The 21,793-nt window shown below is 40.7% G+C and overlaps 1 protein-coding gene across 1 annotated transcript in view; it reads left to right on the top strand.

The window, feature by feature from the left end:
• Window positions 1-1,215: 1,215 nt before the first annotated feature.
• The window catches only part of Lgsn (lengsin, lens protein with glutamine synthetase domain), a 214,042-nt gene continuing 193,464 nt past the window's right edge, over window positions 1,216-21,793 (top strand). Inside the window, exons 1-3 of the mRNA XM_021259409.2 lie at window positions 1,216-1,374; window positions 4,988-5,321; window positions 6,165-6,300. The gene's annotated coding sequence lies outside the window, so the exon portion shown is untranslated. The remainder of the gene's footprint in view (window positions 1,375-4,987; window positions 5,322-6,164; window positions 6,301-21,793) is intronic.

Below are 21,793 nucleotides of genomic sequence, written 5' to 3' on the forward strand. Positions count from 1 at the left end.
ATTCCTGTTGGCCACAATTGTTTCTCATGTCCCAACATAAGTCATTCATTTTGCAAAGGATATGACACAGTACTGATTGGCTCAGACTGATCAAAGTTGAATTTTCTGGGATTGGAGAGAGGTCTATCCCCCCTCAGATAGCATGTCAAGGATAAACAGGACTGAGATTTTGTTAACAAGAAAAGGCAATATAAAGCAAATAATGTTTTGAATGCATAATTTTTTCAGAAAAATTATACTCAGAACAAAAATCTAATACAAAATAAAACATCTTTAAACCACCCACAAATTTAGGTATGACATATATTATTTCATCTAAAATCCGTTCCCTTATTAGTCTTTTGACAAATATGCTTTGACCATTTATTACATGTCAGACACTGTTCTTAGTATGAATGTTAGAGAGCTGAACGAGGGAGACGTGAATGTATTCAGAATGCTTTCAGTTGCAAGGAGCAGAATAGGCAGCCAATGCAATGTATCTTAAACAATAGGGACCAATGGATGGAGGGCTGGTCCAGCGCCTCTAAAATGTTGTCAGGAATCCAGTTTCTTTCTTCTCTGTGTCATTAACATGCTGGCTTTTGCCTTTACACTGTTACCTCATGGTCCCACAGCTTCAAATATGTCACCTGATTTCAAACTGGGGAGAAATGGAAAAGGAACCTCTTTTCTTACTCTTATCCTTTTTACAAAGATTGAAAAAGTCCAAAAGCCACTTTGCCGATTTCCATGAACTCTCCCTGCCAGCTCTGTGTCACACCAGACTCAGCAACAGAAGAATCTGAGAAAGTAATTACCTAACCGGGAGTTAAGGGATGGCACTCACCATCGCCCCAAATAAATGCAGACTGTGTGAGGAGTCAGACTACTCGGATGGTAGTAGGTCACACACGATGTCTCCCATTGTTTCCTTTTTGGAATTAATTCTCTGACTGCTTCATGAAATGATAACAAGCCAGGAGTACTCTTCATCCTCTAATCTTCAGAATTATGTATGAGAAATTTGAATGGTGAGTGCATCTTGGAGTTTGTCTTCGCATATTCAGATAGAAAGGCTGTTGGCTGATGCAAGCTTGACCTGAATTTGGGATGAGATTTTAGGGCTTTATGTGGGCTTATCCTGTGGAGAAGAGATGCTGTAGGGAGGAATGGGCCTTGGGAAGCAGATACTGTGTTAAACATTAGCTGGTTGTGACTCCAGGGTGGAAAGCTCTGTGAGAACAGTGCTGGCTGATTTCCTTGTAGAACCAGCCACGTTTTATTGCCACCATTAGCTTGTTTGTCTAGCTGCTCCTCTAAATAATTAGCTTCCTGAGGGAAGATAACCCTATTTCACTTCACCCAGTGCTGAAGATGGTGACTGGCACAAAAGTAAGTACTCAGTGAAAGTTGAGGGTTGGCATTATCTTCCAGGCAGTGAACTGCAGGGAGAAATGCTCAGATACTTTCTATGAAGGAGTTGAGACGTGAAGTCTTTAAAAAAATAATTCAAAATTGAAAGGTAGTTGAACAATAGAAAGATTAGTGAGCAGCCAGGACTTCTTAAGAGGGGCAATTTGACTCTTAGTTTTTCTTTTTCTGCTTCCCTGTGGAAGAGTGCCTTTGAAATCATGTGGTGTTTGTGCAAATTGCTTGGGTTTACACTGCACAGAATTGGGGCTAAAGGGCAAGTGAGGTGGCTTTCAGAAATAGTCTGTCCAAACAAACATGATTTAGAGCAGTTGCCCATGTGCTGTGCCACTTTTACAGCACCGCGGGCAACAGTGACGTACTTTATTGCGTCCTGAGCCGCCTCCTCTGTGTGAGAGGAGCCTGCAGCAGCTCTAGGGGGTGTTGACTTTGCTTCTTTATTTCTTCCAAAAGTTCAAAACATGCTTTAATTTTCCCAATCTTAACTTTTACCAGATGCCTTATTAGATTGTTATTATATTAGGAATTTACACTTCATGGATGATGTTGCTTGGCGATAATTCTCACACACTCATGCTTCAGAAGGTCAGGGGACTCTCCTGCAGGAGGAGGGCTCTTTGTGCACTGGCCAGGCCAGGCCAGTGCAGAGGCGGGTGGGACCCCAGGATCCTAGCCCACCCTAGACCTTGGCCAAGTCCATTCATCAGCTGCCACTCAGTTTCCGCACCTGGAAAACAGTGTGTGCGACATGGTCTCTGACGACTGCTGTTATCTCTAAAATTTTATGAGTAGAATGTAACAAATGCCTGTATGTATCAGAACTGAAAAGGATTAAAGGATCACATTCACCCTACAATTACGTTTATCATCACATCTTTCAAAATGATATTTTCTTTTTATAAATTATTATAGCTTACATTTAAGAAGATACGACGGGTGGAGATGTAGCTCAGTGGTGGAGTGGTTGCCTAGTATGCAGGAGACCTCAGCACAAAAAGAAAGAAAGGAAGAAGAGAGAGAGAGAGAAAGAAAAAAGGAATGAAAGAAAAATAGGCTGAGTGAAGCTGTACATGTCTGTAATCCCAGCTTCTTGGGAGGCTAAAGCAGGAGGTTCACAAGTTTAAGGCCAACCTGGACAATTTAGTGCGACCCTATCTCAAAATTAACACTCGGTAGATTTATTTTAATGTCTTTTTTTTTTTTTTTACAGATATACAGCATGCATATACATAATTGAGATCATTCTGCATACAAAGTTTTGAACCCTTTATTCCATTAAATTGTACATTGTGAGCACTTTGCTATCCAATGAAAAATCCTTTCCTTTCTCACAAAAATTCATATTGTTAAATATACATAAATAAAAAACCTGCACAAAAAATTAGTGTAAGGTGAACACTCACCATCCCCTCTCTCAGTAGCTAGAACCTCCCCAGTCCCCAGAAACACACTTAATGTAACTATCTTCCTCTCACTGAAAGTGATTGCTCTACTCACTTTAATCATTTCCTTTTTGATATTTTTGTCACCTAGTGTACATCTCTAAACATTATCATTTATTATTGCCTGAGAATATAATTTGCAATGAATGTTTATTTTTCCATCATATAAACATACATAAATACACACAAGTATACTTTATTGTATTATTTTCTTTCCTTCTTGGCAGTTTATTTTTTATCTTTTTTTAAACTGGGGATTGAACCTAGAACCTCAAACATGCTTGGCCAGTGGCCTACCACTGAGTCACTGAGTTACCTTTTTAAATTTTTAAATTGTAAAGGGTCTTGCTAATTTGCCCAAGCTAGCTTCAAACTTGTGATCTTCCTATCTCAGGCTCCTAAGTAGCTGGAATTACAGGCATATTCTACCGTGTTGGGCTCAAATTTGATCTTTTGAGTAGATATCTTTCCACATAATATAAAATTTTAAAGTTTCAAATGGAAACACAGTGCAAAACGTACTCCTACTTCTCTCCCCACCTAGCTATCTCATGACTAGTTTCTAGCCTAGTTCTTTTTGGGAAAAAGAGCTTAAGAATGATGTTATATTTTTGCATTTTTAATGTCCTAAGTGGAATTCCTAAGTAGGTACAAAAATATAATTCTTAGAACAGCATTACCAAAGTTAATTTTTCTCTTATATGAAATTGGAATAATTTGTAGAGTAAGTTATATGGGTTCACCCTTGGACTGATTAACTTTGTAGCTTTGAACAATTATGTGTGCCAGATGTAAAATAACCAAAAAGGGAGATAAGGATAAAACTCAATGTTAATAGTGCTCAGGTATTTTACTTCATTTTACTATGGAGCCTAGAGATGCAAATTATTTTGTCTCTTAATACAATGGAAAAGTTAATCAGTTTGTTATCCTTTACTCCAGCAGATCCATAAATAATGTCATAATGATAACACATGAATGACTAGAGAAATGACTACTTTCTAATCTGCCTGAGCACCCACCATTTTTATTTATTTATTTATTTGGGTGCAAGAAACAAAAACAAACTCTGCTTACCTTAAAACAACAACAACAACAACAACAACAAAAGAAATTTTTCTTGAAGGATTCAGCTACTCACTGGTAGAAAGGCTAAAGGAGCAGGCTTTGAATTGCATACAGCCAACACACCTTAGGAGGTCTAAGAACTGAGGATAAGGAGAATGGTCTCATATCAAAGGTGCCTGTGGATAGTTCACTAGAGTCTTATGTTCCTGATCACGGACCAGGAGACTACCTGGTTAGAGTGACTGGTCATGATTGTATCAGATACAGTGAGTGCACATTTGGATGGATGCACCTGCAGACTTACAGTGGAAATGGAACACTTCTCTCAAGTCTGAACAAGGCCCACAGGCATGAATGAATCTCATGCACATGTATCTTACACCTATGTGTCACCCTCTCTGTTGTGGCCATGCCCTGCCCTCTCTGAGGCTCGGGGCCTCCTGGGGGAGGAATGTGGGTAGCTTCCTGGGACCAAGTGTTAGAAGAAGAGATAGCTTGGTCCTAGTCTCCATATGAATCCTCAGTGCACATCAGTGCTCATGGGAAGTGGACCGGCACCACATGACAGTCCTGCCCGAGGATGGAGGGACAGCCTGGCAAAGCACTTCCCCGTACACCTGGCTGTGGGTAGTGGAGATGGACCTCCATGTAGTGTGGAGAGAGAAATGCACTTTGGCTTCCATGTTCGCATGCTATGAGGAAGGCAGGGGTGGCTGTCTGGCTTGTCAGGGGCCTGGCAGAGTGGGATTGGAAGGCTGTCTTCGTGAGGCATCTACATGTCCTCTTGGGTCTCCTGCCTGCTCTTCCTCAGGCTTCTGCCCCTCCACAGTGGCTGCTGCAGGATCTTGGGGACACGCATGAGGTCGTGCCTAGGAATTGTGCCTCAGCCTCTGTCCTGTGGGGAACTAAGCTGAAGAAAAAGCTCAGCGAAATATTGGAAGGCAAAAAAGGCTTCTGACTTAATATGCATGCTTTACTCTAGCAGTGAGACCTGTCCAGAGATAGCTCACACTGTTTTTATGACTTTTATTGACTGGAGCTATTTATGTTGTTTGCATCTATAGAACTTCGACTCATTCTCTTATTGGAGAAAGAAAATGGAAAGAAGCTTGTCCAAATCACTTCTGATAGCTTTCAAGTACACCACTTCTCTGAAAACATCTCTGCCAAGTCAACCATTTATAAAGTAACCAGGCTAGTCGTCAGACACAGAAACTGTCTGAGCAGACTGGATAAGAAAATTGCCTCATCCACGAAACAAGAAGATACCTCATTCTTTTTGCCCTGAGAAAAATCAATATGTAATCAAAATTTTTATTTGTTTCTTAAAACTACCCAGAAGGTTGAATTTAACTATTTCTCATCCTGCCAGCTGTGTCAAACACCTCAGCAGAAATTGTAAGTACCTCTCAAAGTGTTTCTCCCACTCTGCTCTGTGACAAGTCTGAAGCTGGGAAGGGTCTTCTTTTGTTTAGCTTTTGGCACGACTCCTTTTAAGGACTTTCAAGACACTCTGTGTTACACTGAAAATAAAACATGGCGAGACCTTTTCATTAGAAAGGAGAAAAGAGAGTGATATTCTTTTGCTTACTTCATAGTACTGTATTGTGGAGTGGGTTTATAATCATAAAGTGGAAAAATGAAATTACTAGAATGGGGGGGACAAAATACAGGATGAGGTGAGCATTTTGGATAGTAAAGGAGAACAAAGGGGAGAAGGGGGGGCCGTGGCCATGGTGGCAGCTAGGCCAGTTGCTGGTGTGACGATGAAGACAGAATATGTGGCAAACCACCTTCTCGTCAAATCAGCTGGTTGTGTTGCCCCTCAGCAGCCCAGAGAGAACTCTGTTCATAAACTGATTTCCTCATGTGGCCCTTAAAGCTCTGCACCACTGTGAACCCAGGCTTGAGTGAAGCCTACTTGGCCCCTTCACATTTCAGCAACTGAAGTTATCAAGCAATAACAAGCGACTTCCTGGGTTTTCAGGTTGGTCTTGGAGGATTATTTTATTTGTGAATTGAAAATAGATAAGACAATTTATAAAGTGGTTAAGATGATGCATTGGCACCTGCAATCCTGTCATTATTTTGAACTCAGCCTGGCAGACTTGCATTCAGAAGCCCTACACCTTTTTTACTAGGGTTGAGTACATGATCAAATTGTTCGACTTGTTGAGTACATGATGGAATTTAGATCTTGAGGAGGAGATTAAGGAGAGGAAAAAATCTCTTCCATTCCAGAGAAGAGATCCTGGAGTTTTGCCACCGTGAATCATCTCTGCCATCTCCAAATGCCAGACTGGGGATAGTCTGTCTTGGAATATTTTACATCTGATTCTGCAGCCTTCTTCCAGATCACACAGGCTGACATCTTTCAGTGAGTTTCTTCTGAAAAACTGTGCTGTTTGTGTCTGTAGAACTTTGACTCATTCAAAAAGTGTACCTTACCAGCTAGCAAGGTTAAAGGAAAATTGTTTATACTTGTGATATAAGCATTATAGTACCACAGTTAGAAGTTATACATTAACTACTTAGCACTTATTTTTAAAAGCCCATAGAGAATATTTACTAATGATAAATACAATGATTTTTTGGGAGGGTGTTTGAGACAGGGTCTCACTGTGTAGTTCAGGGTGACCTTAAACTCACTATGCAGCCCAGCTTGACCTCAAACTCTCAGTGATCCTGCTGCCTCAGCCTCCCCAGTGCTGGGACTACAGGGATGTGCCACCACACCTGGTTATAAATACAATGATTTTTATGAAGAAACAAGAAAGGTGTTATTGAACAAATAAACTGGAAATATACTTTTAATAATGATTTTATGGAAATACATGAAATAGATGACTTAATAGTTGTTTAAAAAATATCTGACATCAAGAGAGATTATGTTAAGGTGCAAATTTCCAATGATGAATGTCATTATATTGTATACCTAAAATATACCAATAATATCAATTTAAAAAAGTTAATCTGTAGCAAAAATATCTGACATCAATTAATCTGGATTTCTGCAGGATCTATTGTGATTTCAACCTTTTAATTTCTTTTTTCTTTTTAACTTATGTGTATTTGTTACCTCTTAAAGCAGAATGTGACCTGGGCAGTTCATTAACGTTTTCATTTCTAATTGTATGAATTTGAGTCTTTTCTTTCATTTTCTTTTTGATAAGGTCAGCTAAGGGTTTGTAAATTTTATTTAATCTTTCAAAGAATCAACTCTTCAATTCACTGATTCTTTGTATTGTTTTCTTAGTCACTATTGAATTAATTTCTGCTTTGATCTTTATTATTTCCTCCTCAAATAATATATCTCAAGCTTTGGGCTTGACTTGCTGTTTTTTTCTAGAAGCTTGAGGTTCAACATTAGGTGTTTATTTGAGCTCACTCTACTTTTCTAATATGGGAGTGTACTACTATAAATTTCCCTCATAGGACTGCTTTCATTGCATCCCATATGTTCTGATATGTTGTACTGGCATTATTGTTTAATTGTAGAAATTGTCTAATTTCTTTAATTTCATCTGTGTCCCTTTGATTGCTCAGGAGGGTGTAATTTAATTTCCATATATTTATGAAGTTTTTGTGGTTTGTTTTGCCATTGATTTTCAATTTCATTTCACCATGGTCTGATGGTATGGATGGCACTATTTCAGTTCCTTTGCATTTACTTAAGCATGTCCTATGAGCTAGTATGTGGTCTATTTTGAAGAATGTCCCATGTGTAGCTGAGGAGAATGTGTATTCTGTTGTAGTTTGGTAGACCACTCTATAAAGATGTACTAAGTCCATTTGTTCAAAAGTTTGGTTCAGTTCTGATATTTCTTTGTTGATTTTTTGTCTAGTTGATGTGTCTACTTATGATAGTGGGATATTGAGGTCCTCATTACAATTGTATTGGTGTGTATTTGATTTTTCATGGCCATGTTTTAATTTGTTTTATATAGTTGGGTGCACTGGTATTTGCACCCAACTGATCGTTATCTCTTTCTCTTGGATTCTTTCTTTTATAAGTATGTAAGTGAACTTCTTTGTCTCTCTTAATCTGCCTTGGCTTGAAATTCACTTTGTCTGCAAATAGAATGGTTACCCCTGCTATTTTCTGGGTTCCTGTTGCTTAAAGTATGTTTTCCATCCTTTGACTTTCAGTGTATGAATTTCTTTTTGAATTAAATGTGTTTCTAGAGTATAGCATATTGTTGGATCTTGCTTTTTGAACCTTTCTGCCATTCTGTTTCTTTTGATTGGTGAATTGAGTCCATTTATGTTGATGGTTATAACTAATACATATTGACTTCTTGTCATATTATTTTCCTATTGTTGATTCCCTTTTTTTCTCCCTCTGTTTAATTGGTTGCCTTGCATGATGGATTCATTCTGGTAAAATTCAAGCAGCACCACTAAACCCACATGCCAAAATCTTCTGAAGGACATTCTAGAACATGAATTTCTTCAGGTGTTCTTTATCATGGAAGTATCTTGTTTCTCCATCAATTTTGAAAGATAGTTTTGCAGTATACATCAATCTGGGCTGGAGATTGTTTTCTTTTTGAGCTTGAATTACTTCACTCCAAGCTTTCCTTGATTTGTGGGTTTGTGTTGAGAAGTCTGATGTGATTCTGATGGATTTTCCTTTGTAGGTGATTTGTTTCTTTTGTTTAACAGCTTTTAATATTTTGTTCTTGTGTTGAATTTCTGGAATCTTGATTATTATATGCCTTGGTGAACTTTTTGTTTTAGTTATGGCTAATTGGAGTTCTGTGTGCCTCACTTATCTGTATGTCAAATTCTTTTTTCATGCTTGGAACATTTTCTGCCATTACTTCTATTAACCGATTTTTTAATGCCATTTGTGCTAACTCCTGCTTTTTCATTGACTCAGATCAATCTTATGTTATTCTTCTTTGCATCAGTTAGCAGCTTTTGGATTGATCTTTCATGGTCCCTTGCTATTTTAAAGAAATCTTTCTTTTCATGATCACTACCCACAATCCTGTCTTCTATATCTGATACTCTGTCCTCACATTAGCTCATTCTGCTGCATATACTTTCAATAGAATTTTTAATCTCCTGAATATCTGTTTGAATCTATTTCATGGATTCAATTTCTTTCTTATGCTGGGCATTCGTAGTTTCCATCATTTTCCTAAGCTCCTATATATTTTTTTACCTACATTTGCTATAGCGTCACTAAACATGACTTTAATTATGATCACCATCTCTGTAGTTATCTGAGGAATTATTTCTGATTTTAGTTTTTCTAGAGCCTCATTTATCTGTTTTGTTACTTTTCCACCATTACCACTTCAGAGTCCCATGTGGGTGGCTTTTAAATTATTCCACTTCATTGCTCCCTTGTTTTGCGTTTGGTGACTGGAATTCTGGGGTTGTATCTTGCTTAGGTGTCTTTTCTTTTTTCTTTTTTTTTTTGTTTAATTCCTGGGTTGATGCTTATAAATTGGTTATGGCAGGTAGCTTTATTACTAGTATTTATAACCCTTAGGAAATGACTATTTCTCAGAGATATCTTCCAGGTATAGTTGGTTTTTGGGTTTTGCGTCTGTTGCAAATCATATGTTTTCAATTTATTTGGGATGAGATATTTCTACATATTTGAGCTAGCCTCTAGTTCTTTGGCACTGGCCTATAGTATTATTTCCCAACCTTACACAATCTCATTCTTGACATACTAGGAAGAACGACTGATAAGAACAGTTATCTCACCTTGGCTAAAATAGTACAATTAGCAATAATAGTAGCATCTAACACAACCTAGAAAATGACAAACTGTGGTGGTAACTATTAATTTGACATCTTTAACTATACGAACTATATCTGTGTTTATATAACAAAATCCAAAACCACGCAGAAAATTCTATACAGTAAATATGCCCTTAATATTTTATCCTTTGAGGAAAAAATTTAAAAGGGGTAAGAGGAAAAATAGAGAAATAGGAGATGAGGAAGAGATTAGAAGCAAGGTTGGAGGACAAAGGAAGATTCTTGGAACTTTGGATAACTGGGTGAAGAAGACAGAAGGGAAAAGGAGAGGGAAGAAATAAAAATAAGAACAGAACAGAAAACAACAAAAAGAAAACTAGAAGTAATGTTTGCACTTATACAAAAACAAGAACAGACAATCAAGAAATAAAGAGAAGAAAAAAACATAAAAAACGAGAAAAGAAAAAAAAGAAAAAAGTCTACTTCAGGGTGTGTCTGTGCTGTAACTGGTAGACAGAGTGGGCACATAGAGCTCAGATCCACGTTGATTAATCCCAGCAAGCCAGCAGTAGATTTATGGCAGTGTAATGGATAATCCCAGCAAGCCTGCACCCTTAGTTCTACCAAAGTTCAGGATGCTTTTCTGCTGTGAGGCTGGAACCTGATTTGTTCAGGCTGTAACACTCTGTGTGCCTTCTCCTGGCTTGTACTTGGCTTTCTGCCATTTTCAACTCAGCTCCTTGACTTCCTGCTGACTTGAACTTTGTTCCACCTCACCCTTACTGGGAGCTGCTAGATGGAGCCAGCCCACAGCTGTTCTGAGTTCCGAGCTCAGTTGGCCTCTTTCCAAGATGGCTACCAGCCAGTTACCCTCTCCTGGGGGACATCTGAACCTGAATAACTCACCAGCCACTGCAGTCTGCTGTGTCCACTGTTCTGTTCCACTGGTGTGTTTCTCCAGGTAGGCCTCTGAGGTCAATAGTAGTCACTGTGTGTCTGGAGGTTCGAGCTTCCCTTCCCAAGTAATGAGTCATGGCTCAGGGAAAAGGGGCCGCTTGCCACCTTCTTCTTCTTTTTCTTCATTGAAGTGTCTCTTTTCACTCTCCTCATGAGCTTAAGTTTTTGCTTCAGATCCTTGCTAGTTCCCAGGAACCCACTTCTCCCCTTCTCTTCCTCATGTTGTATTCCACCGTCTGGACATCAAATCTCAGAGAGGCCGTTTCTCTGCTGTTCACCACTCTACCATCTTTGCAGAAGTAGTGACCACCCACAGATTCAGACGTGGAAGAGTACAGAGGCTCTGACTGCACACTGGAGATCTGAAGGATCCAGTTGACAGTCTGGAGCTCAGTGCAGTGTCCCATGCGAGTCCATATCAGGAGGCTGATGGGTCTTGACATGAATTTTTTTAAAGCATATATTTTAGGTAGAGGCTAAAGAAAACAAATGAATACATTCTACATAAACTCAGGTATCAAAAGACCTTATGGTACACAACTGCTATCCTGTTTTCCCTGTCTCTTTATTTGCTGTACAATCTTGTCAGTACTACTCATTCCATAATCATGTTCCACTGTTGGAAAAAGCTTCCAATAATGTTCCCTGATCAGTTCCTTTTTTTTTTTTTTCTGTTCCCTGACCACATCAACTTTTGTAAATTAGCAGTTACCTTGGCTGGCTCAGCAGGAGCCACACAGCCGCTCTGCTTGTTTCCCTGTGCTTTCCTACCATGTCCATCACCACTGCTGAAACTGTGAGGCTTTGGGTTTTGTTCATTTCTGCAACAAAGCTCGATTGAGTTACTACTGCTTGCCAGGCACAGATCACGTAGGGAAAGACCATAGGATAGGGCCGATCTCAGATGCGCTCAGAGAGCTTCTGTTCCATATGCCCTGCTCAGTTGCAAACAATTGGAGTTAAAGATGAGTAGGGTGACTTCAGTTAGTGTTACCAGACAGGGAAGCTATTCTGATTGGGTTTCTTTTATTCTAATTTGTTTTAGTTTTATTATTTAAAATAAATAACAGCTTTATTGAATTAAAATTTGCATACTATATAATTTACAGCCTTAAAGTGTATGATTCAGCAGATTTTAGCATATTGACAGAGTTGTACAACCATGACCACAATCAAATTTAGATCATTTTTCTTATCCCACAACAAACCACACTTCCCACTAGCTATCATCACCCATTTCCTCTCCCCTAAGTCTAGGCAAATACTAAGCTACTATCTATTCTCATAGATTTTCTTATTTTGGAAATTAAAAAAATTCAAAATAGACCATTCTCATAGCAACAGTAAAGGCCTTAAAATATCCAAAGAAATGGAAATACTATAAAGTGAGCTCTCTCGCCATGTTGGAGTGAAACTAGAAACTGACAGCAGAAACATACTTGGAATACAGTAATGTTTTTCCTCTCTGCCTTTTTTGCTATTTACCTTTTACACCATACCTTATTTATATACAGTTTAACTTTTTCATATAAGGGAAGCCACACAGTTTCAAGCTTGTGTGTCTGATTTATTTCACTTAACATCATGGTGTCAAGGTGCATGGCTCGGATTCTCTTACACTGCAATTGCCTAATAGGAAGGGGCTAAAAGGTGCAACCCTGACCTTCGTGCATGCGGTTAGGCAAACAACTTTGTCAAGTCTTTGAAACTGCAAGTCTCAGTTTTTTCTCTCCAAATTAAGGAACTCAACAACTTTATAGAACTGTAAAAAGCAGTTCTTTGTATGTGGGGTGGAAAGCTGCCGATTCTGAGTCAGTCATTGAACTTGGAGTTCATGTTAGTTATCTCACTAGACATAATCCCATTAATATAAAGGACCATATGAAGGCCTGTGCTTAGTATAACTCACCCTCCCTCTGCAGAGGAGGTTGTGGCAGTCCTCCTTTTCTATCATGACTCCCAGAAATAGCGTAGCAGCCCGGTTTTCCCTGATTTTTTTCCTATTTCAGTTTTCTCCAAGTGATAGGTGATGCTGTAACTTTCTAATGTTCCATTCAAGAATTTTTATTGTGATCTTTAAATCATTACTTTCCTCTGTGTTTGACATCTGTGTGGCTGTTCACACTGTCCTCAGATCCTGGGTACAGGCAGGGGAGCACACAAATGGCAGAAGCTTGTGACCCAGCAACTTCTGGGCTGAGTCACGCTGCCCTATCACTTGTCTCCTCTGTGGGGTAAGACAATGATACCTGCCTTATGGGAGATTGTTGTGAAGTGTAAACGGTGTAATTCCTCCAAAGTCCTCTGTGTAAATACTCTATAAATGTTGCCCATTTTATAACTCATTTCCTGAAACTACTCCTTCTTCCCCATCTACTTTTCTAGGTCTCTGCTACCTTTCTTCTGCTACAGACTTGCTACACAGCTGTGTGCTACCTGATTTAATAATTCCTTCCTTATCCACCCACAGGGCCTATGAAGCCCTTCCTCTGTAAGTGGCATTGTTCCAGCTGTTATGGCCCAAAACTGTCTCTGCCTTCAGAATGTAGCTGAGGACAAGATTCTTATACATGCAAAATGCTAAATTACAGTATGTGTTATGTGGCTGTATAAATCAATAATTTTTATGTATTTTGAAATGTTTTAGTAGTGCGTGAATGCAGTACGTAATGATGACATTCCCCGTGGGAGTTGGAACATGTACACAACACATCTCAATTCTTTTTACTTCCCCTTTTCTCCCTTGCTTTTCTCCCTTCTCCCTCTATCTCTTGTTCCCTCCCTGTTTGTAGAAGATTGACCTCCCTGTTTCTTATCCATCTTCCATTTTTCTCCTTAAATTATTTATACTTTGGGTTTCTCATATAAGAGAAACCATGAGTCACAAGACTTACCTGTGAACAGCCCACTTACAAATGTGTGTGTGCCCTTTCCTGTGGAAGCATGTTTTCAGGTGTACACAGTACTGACTCAGTTTCCCTTCGATTCTCATACTAACCTCCCTTTTGGTTTTCTGAGCAGAGGGAGCATATCTACAGTAGGATGTTAACATACAGACCCTGAAGTTAGAAGATTCTCTGCTCTGCCACTTGCTTACTGAGAGATTGGGGAGTTGCTCAGCCTCTCTGAGCCTCATTTCTGGGGGTCAATGTGAGGTTTAATGATATAATGCATATAAACCTGTAATAGAAAACCTGTGTTTACAAATGCTCAGTAAACAAAGCTATAATCACAATTGCATTGTATAGAGACCATAGTTTGTGTAAAATCTAGAATTTACAGGATATCTCAAGGCACACAGTGTGTCACATTTAAATATTTCCAAAAGTGAGACATTGCTGTTTATAAATATAGGAATTGTTAACACTGGAACTAGTGTCCGATGGCTTCTCAATAAGTGTTTTGTTTAACACTGTTCTTCTGCTACTGCTTCACTCAGTGGAACAGCGAGTGTTTACTACCTGACTCTAAATGAAATTAAAAACAAAACCTTTAGCATCTACCGAGTGAAAAAGTAATAGAGTTAAAGCAAAGTAGAAATTTTTGCTTATGACACATTTTTTTCTTCAGAAGTAGAGCAGCGATTTTAAAATTTCCAAATGTGATTTCTCTTTAGAAATTGGGTTACAGGCCTTTCATTAGTTGGTAGATGCCAGTTCTCAAGGACTTTCAGATGTGGATCTGTAATTAAAGTCGGAAACCTGAACCAGAGTCAGAGAGATATTTTCTGCATGTTTGCTCTTTCTCCCAATTTCTTTTGACACTTTTACTCCCTGTAGATTATACACATGCAATATGCATATAAATTCTGCCCACCCGCTCATATTTCACACCGAAACGGGCATGATATAGTACTTACAAGGCCAATTACTACAGGCTGCTGTTCTAGGGTAAACACAAGACTCCCAGGAGTCATAGAGACCATTCATTCCTTCTCTCTCCTGATCCAAGGACTCCTAAGACATAATGACTGACCTCTACTGTTTGAAATTAAGTCTATCTGTGAAAAGCAATTTTTGTTTTATAAAGTCAAAGTCTGTAAAACTTCAGAAATCACCCCCAGGCACTCCTTGATGATGAATCATCAAAGAACTGAACCCAAATCAGAGAGTTGTTGGTTATTCACGGAACTCAGGCACAGTTCCCCAGCAGACTTGTGAGTTTGCTTTACAAAAACAGAGGGTGAAAAAAAAAAAAGAAAATATCTGTTTAGGGCCAGGGATTTAGCTCAGTGGTGTCACTGCCTGCCTCACAAGTGCGAGGTCCTGAGTTCGATTCCGGATACCACCAAAAAAAAAAAAAGAAAGGAAAAAAATACAAAAACAGAAGGTGATGACAAATGGCTGAGACCCACAGCCAGGCCAAGGGTGGAGTTGTGATGGTGCAGGCATCTAATCCTAGCTACCTGGGAGGCTGAGGCAGGAAGATCTCAAGTTAAGGCTAGCCTGGCCAATGTAGTGAGGCCCTGTCTCAAAATAATACTGGGTTTGATCTCCAATACTGGGGTGGGCTGGGGTGGGGGGAGAGAAACCTTTCCTTTTTGAGCAGGCATTGCTTTCCTCAATAAGAAAGAGCCCAGATCCACTGTACACAGTTGCTCAGAGTGGCAGGGGATTCCTAAAGGTTTAAATATCACAAACTAGATTATTACCTGAAAACCTAGAGCACCCTGAAGAAATGCCAACCTCAAACTACCAGGGTTGAAATCTGAGGCGTGTGTCTTCCATCCAGTCTGAAAGGCTGGGGAAAGGGAAAGAGGATGGGCCATGCAGCTTCCAAACTCAGTCAGACTTCTGTCTGCCTCTCGTTAAATTTGAGTAAGGACTTTGTGCTCGTTGCTTCCTACACTCTTACATTTCCTCGACTTCTCAGTAGTTTTGTGCTGAAAGCTCTCTTCATTTTTATTTTAAATCCACAGAGGGATTTGGGACTTCACTTTCCTAACAGCAAGCAGACATTTAGGGAAAAGTAATATGATGACAAACTACACCAAATTTTCTCACCAGTCCTGGCGGGGCTGAGGAATGGGTTTGGGGAGAGGAAAGGGGGCCCACAGGACATTGGAGAATGCAGCAGCGTTCACTTCTATAACATAACCCGGAGGAGAAGATCCTACAGACTGCGAAATTCAAAGCGAAATCAGCTTTCAGCCAAATATGACCCTTCTTTCTTGACTTTAAAAGTCAGAATCCTGAAGGGTATATAACCACAAACATTTTTAGAAGTGCAATCATTTCTCAGAAGTACTCAGCCTGAAGTAGGCTTTCAAATTGTATTTAGACATAAAATTCAAGCTGGGGCACCTGTGTATTTACTGAACTTTATATAGACTTGTATTTACTTGGCAACCACTGATACTGTCTCCCGAGAGGACATGCCGTTCTCTGCCCAGAAAGGTCTGCAGCCTTAAATGTCAAGGCCAGGCCTGTCACTCCTTCCACCAGGCAGGCTGCTGAATCTCCAGCCTTACAAACACAGTTGCCTGGAAAGGGGTTAGGACGAAGGCATCTTTCTACGAATGAACCCTGTCAGAACTGTCTGCCTCACTGCTTAGGTCCTGGTAGCTTCAAACACGTGACAACAGTTAATCGCACAATTGCTGGGAGATGCGAAGTCACTGCATAATTACTGCTGTTTTTAAAAGAGCTAGCATGTAGTTACCATGAGCAACATGTTCTAGTTTGTGGAAACAATGCAATTAAATTGTCCCAGGATAATAAATTAAAGGTAACATGAGCTAGGGAGCAGTTGGGAGGAGGGGGCCCTGGAAGCACATTTGTTATTGAGATCTCTTTGAACTTGTTAGCATCTATATGCAACATGGAGTTGTGCACTTGCCACATTTACAAAACAGGTACCATAGGAAGTGAGAGCACTGGTGAAGGGAAGGGAGATGAGGTGGAGCACAGAGGAGAAAAATGTAGTGAAAATATTCCAGGTCACACTCATTTGGAGTTGAAGTAGAATGATAATAAGACAGAGCTACAAATCCAGTGAGTCTACACTAGCACAGGACACTTGCAGAAATTCAGTTTACAAGTACTTTATCAGGAACTCACCTACTGCAGCTAGGAAATATCCTTGTACCATGTTTAGTAGTTTCTTGATTATTTATGATGGATTAAATGTTCTTTAACTCCTATGTCTTCTCCCATTCATATTTAATAATACTTGGCCTAAGATTTTTTTTTTTTTCTAGTACTGGAGACTGAACCCAGGACTTTTGCACTGAGCTACATACTCACCCTTTTCAAAATTTTTTTTCTCCTTAAGTCATTGAATTGCCCAGGCTGGGCTTGAACTTGTAATCCTCCCGCCTCAGCTTCCCAGAGTGCTGGGATTACAGGCACGTGCCATGATGCCTGGAAATGTGCCTAGACTGGTTTGATTTTAAAAAAGTACCAGTTCTCAAATTTGTTCTAATGGAAGGTTGGAGAGGATTATGGAGCTTATGGGTCACCTTTGGACCTCTTTTATAATTCTGATTTGGTGTGTTCTGAGAAAAAGACCTAGGGTCTCCCAGTTTAGGGAGAATTGCTGTTGCTGCAGGGCTAAAGTCACAGAAGCACTGAAATGGACCTGGCAGGCCTGGGGTCTAGGGGACCACTCTGTCAGCAGGAGGAAGGTGGTGATGAGCCATGGGTGCCCGGGGAGCTGAAAGGCATTATTTCTGGACATGACTGTGATGAGGCTTTTGGAAGAGGTCAGCTCTGCACCAGTGAACTGAGTAAAGCAGGTGTGCCTGACCTGATCCAGTGAGGCTGGATCATTCCATCCCTGAAAGCTTGAGTACAGCAAAGAGGCAGAAGAATGGCAAATCCCCTCTCTGCTCTTGTACTAGGGAGTCTTCTGTCTTTTGCCCTTAGCCTGTGCTGCTGCTTCTCAGGCCTTCAGACTCAGACTGGTTTTCAAGCCTTTTAGCTTGTGCAAGGCAACACCATGGGCTTTCCTGAGCCTCCTGCCTGTTGACAAAATTGTGGGACTTCTTAGTGTCCATAAGTTCCTGAGGCATTTCCTTACTATCTCACTATCTCACATTTCCTCACTATCTGTCTGTCTGTCTTTCTGCCTGTCTATCTATCCATCTATCTATTCATCATCTATTCATCTATCTATCCATCCATCCATGTAGCTGGTTCTATTTCTCTAGAGAACTATGATTAATATGTTGACATATCCTAACTCTGGTTGGTAGGAGGTTTCAGTAACTGAAAGGAAGATTTTTCTTACCTTTTATCTTTCTCAATTGGTAATCATAAAATAAAATCCGACAAAATATTTGTCTGCATCCTCCCCAAGAGATGGTCTGTTCACCTATGCAGGTAAGTGTCAGGCATCTGTATTTAGGAACTGGTCCTGTCTCTTAATCGGTCCTGTTGCCCTTCTCTTTTGGCATTACACTGATCCCTAGCAGAAGCAGGTAGGAGGAAGGAGACGCCACTGTCTCACCGGAAGTGAGTCTCACCGGAAGTGAGAGGTGGATACACTCTGGCCCCTGTGAGCTGTTGTCCTCAGGCAGCTGTGTAGACTTCAAACCCTATATTTTAGTTTTGATTGAACCCGTTCCACATGCCTGAGTATTCTCTTTTGCTGTGTACACTAAATTCAATAAAGTGTTTTCCTCAAAGTGAGTCCCAGATGGCCAGACTAGCAAACAGGACTTTAGAGCAAATGGCATTTTCTCAATGATTTTTATGTTTGAAAAATAAAATATAAACTGAATTAGCTTTGAATTAAGAAAACTTGTATTCAGGCTATTTATATCCATCATCCACCTATCTAATTTCTAGCAGTACCTTAAACAGTATAAATATGACATTCTTTATCTTTAGCAGAATGCTATTTTGAATATATTACATGAAAAGTAAACTTTATAGAATAAGAATATTCATTTATATTCCTGAAATTATATTTTAAAAATAGTAATGCAATAGTATATCAGCATGTTAATGACACTTTAAAATATTAATGTTTAGTAGTATATATCATTATTATTTTAATGATCTTTAGCAAAAAATTAAATATAACTATGTTCTTTCTGGTATGTCATATTTGTTTGCTGTCTTGTCAGTTCAAAATTGAAAGGTAGAATTCTTTTTCAAGTGACTTCCTGAAGAGTCCGTGTTAGCACTACAGAGACCAACATTACCTGGTATGTTCAAAGTTTTGTCAGGATCCAATGCCCTTTTCATTTTTTCCACCAGGTCACTTGCTTGTTTGATGCAGAAGACTCATTTTTAAAGGACAACAATGAAAACTTACCCTCCTAATCACATATGTTTTCATATTTCTTTAGACATTATTGAAAAAAGAAAACTGAAGGGGCTTATTTGTCCAAGAAAAAGATAACAAATGAATTTCCCTTTCTGAGAAAAGCTTAAAAGGAAGGCTGGATGAGGAGATGCTGGCAATGTTCCCTGCTGCTCAAGGGGTGGGCAGAGCTGGAGGGTCCATGAGCAGGGTGGATAGTCCTGCCTCTGCCTGGGTGCCTGGGCCTGTGAGGCAGGTACCCTGCAACACTGAGCCTCCCGCTTCTCTCCTGTGTGCTGATGTTCACGAAGAGCACTAACTGGAAGGAGCTGTCCCTCTGGAGTCCATGGATGGTGACAAGCTTGAGACCTCTCTTATCCCAAGCTCTCCCTTGGTGGTGGACACAGTCTAGGTGATAAAGAGGGCATTTCCGTCTGAGTCAGCGGTGGACAGGTTTCCTGATCAAGACAGTAAAGGCAGCGGGCTTCTCTCTGCATGGTGCTTGGGGAGGTTAACAAGCAGCTCCTTTAAAAGAGTGGAGGTTTTCTAAGCAGCGGTGCAGCCAGAGTGGAGCACAGATGCATGGGGTGGCACGGGTGGGGGAATATTCCCTCAGGCCACCTCTGCCTTTGCTGAGGGCCTGGTGTGAACACGATGCTCGCCCTCAGGGGTCGGCTGTGCCGTGTGTGATGAGCTCGCACATGCACTGCATGCCTTGCCTCCTTCCTGACTCAACTGTGCCACTTGGCAAACTGACCCAGCAGCTGCATCGGTGACTGCTGTCCAGGGTCTGTTTGGCCTCTTGGCAGGTAGGACCTTCACCTGTAAAAAAGGCCCGCCGAGGGCCTTTCCCTTGGGGCAAATTCCAGCCTCACCTGCTCACCTCTTTTCTCCCAAGAGCCCACAGTCTTGGGAGAGACACCAGTAAGAGCCTTCCTAATGTTTGGGTTAACACATGTATGAACACCTTGAAAATGATAAACACCCCAGGTACAAAGCTACTGTTGTTGCTATTTCTCTTTCTGCTGCCTTAAGGACAATCACCCCTGCCCCCATCCAGCACGAAAGTCAGTATTTCAAATATAGGACTAAGGTCGACTTCCAAAAAGAGTGTTCCCTAAGTCACATGCAAGACTCCCCTGAGGAGCTGGCTTCGAATTCAGATTTCTGGGTCAGGGCCTGGGGAATCCGAGGCCCTGAAGTAGGAGATGGGCTGGAATCGCTTGTGAAAGAAACCCCAGGAACTCCGATGTTGCCTGAGCAGGCTGTGCTTTCAGAAACACAATTTTAAAAGACCACTAGTGTCTTTAAGTAAAACAAAACAGTGGGGAATGCAAGAATGATCTGGGCCTCCCTTGAAGTGTGACAGGCCTGGGGCTGCAGGGACACACATGTGCCCATGGGTGACACCTGGACTTGGCACTCAGTGCCGAGACTCTGGGACCTGGAGGACCCCTAGCAGTAGGTGCTGCTGATGAAACTGGCCCCAAAGGTGTGCGTTTGAGGGAAAGGAGCTGCTCTTCAGGGCTGGGTACTTGGACAGGAAGTGCACCTGAGTCTGGAACTTGGGACTGCAGTGCCGCTGGAAGCTACTGAGAGGCCAGGTTGCCCATGAAGCTCTCTTGCCTGGTCTGTGCACCTTACTTAGATGCTGGTGATGAGCTCTCACATGTGGACAGTTTTCTGGGGTTTTTTTTGCGGTACTGGAAACTGAACTCAGGGCTTTCACACTGAGCTACCTTCACAGTCCGTTTTTATTTTTTGTTTTGAGACAGGGTCTTGTTAAATTGCTAACTGTCCAAGCTGGGCTTGAACTTGCTTCCTCCTGCCTCAGCCTCTTGGAGTGCTGAAATGGCAGGAATGTGGCACCATAACTTCTCACTTGAGATGCATGTTTGGCACATGGATTAATTTTGACATGTTAATATACAGAATGATGTATCATTTGATGTATATTAATCACAGTACATTAATTATCATTATCATACCTTTTAAATGTTTATTTGATTAAAGATGTGATTAAGTGAGCATGGGTTCCCTAGCATGGGCTCTAATCCTAAAATGTGGAAATTTGGACAGAGATGCTGAGGGCAGACTGTGTGAAGACAGAGAGACACTGATGATCACAAGCCAGTGAGGAGGACCTCAGTGGAAAGCAACCCTGTGGACACTTTAACTGTGGACCTCTAGCCTCTGAACTGTGAGAAAACAGGTGCCTTAGCCATCCCCATGGCTTGGTCACTCCCAGCATCGAGTGTGTTACTTGCTGCCAGTTGCATTCATCATATGGATTCCCGTTTGTCCTGTTCACCTCTGTATTCTTAGTGCCAAGAACAGTGTGTGGCATGTGGGAAGGATCAAAGAGTGTTTGATGAAAGAATAAGCAGGGGATGAATTTTAGTTCAGAGGCTACGAATCATTCCTAAGAACTGGGAAAAACCATTTCTGTTACTCTTGTCCTGGTCCCTGCAGGATGAACGCAGTGTTTTCCCTCAGGTCCTGCTGCATCAGAATGGCTTACTGATGCCCTTTCTGCAGAGCTCCAGGGCCTTGTTACTGGGCCATGCCTTAGATAGTAGCACTCATAAATATTTCGGTTTCATCTAGTTAATAAACCATTTTGGGTAATAACCAAGATTCCCTGTCTTGGACAAAAGAATTACTAGATTATTTCAGTGAGTGTTTTGCTCTGAGGAACAAGTCCAGTGTTAGGAAGTTCTGGTTTACTTATTCAAAAATACAGTTTTGGCTGCCTACCACATGCCAGAAATTGTTCTAAAATCTAGTTAAAAAACAGCAATTTGAGCTAAACCTTCAGAGTCTTGTGATGTTTACATCTGGCCTGCAAATAGATGTGTTCAGGGCAGAAAGTCCACATATAAGTAAGTAAATATAGAACACACTGAGGGGAATAAGGCAGGGAAAGGAAAAGGCGGCTGGGA

Source organism: Heterocephalus glaber, unplaced genomic scaffold, assembly GCF_053883595.1.
Source record: "Heterocephalus glaber isolate CG9 unplaced genomic scaffold, H.glaber_assembly_v1.0 deba00000594, whole genome shotgun sequence".
In the NCBI taxonomy this organism is placed as follows: Eukaryota; Metazoa; Chordata; class Mammalia; order Rodentia; family Bathyergidae; genus Heterocephalus; species Heterocephalus glaber.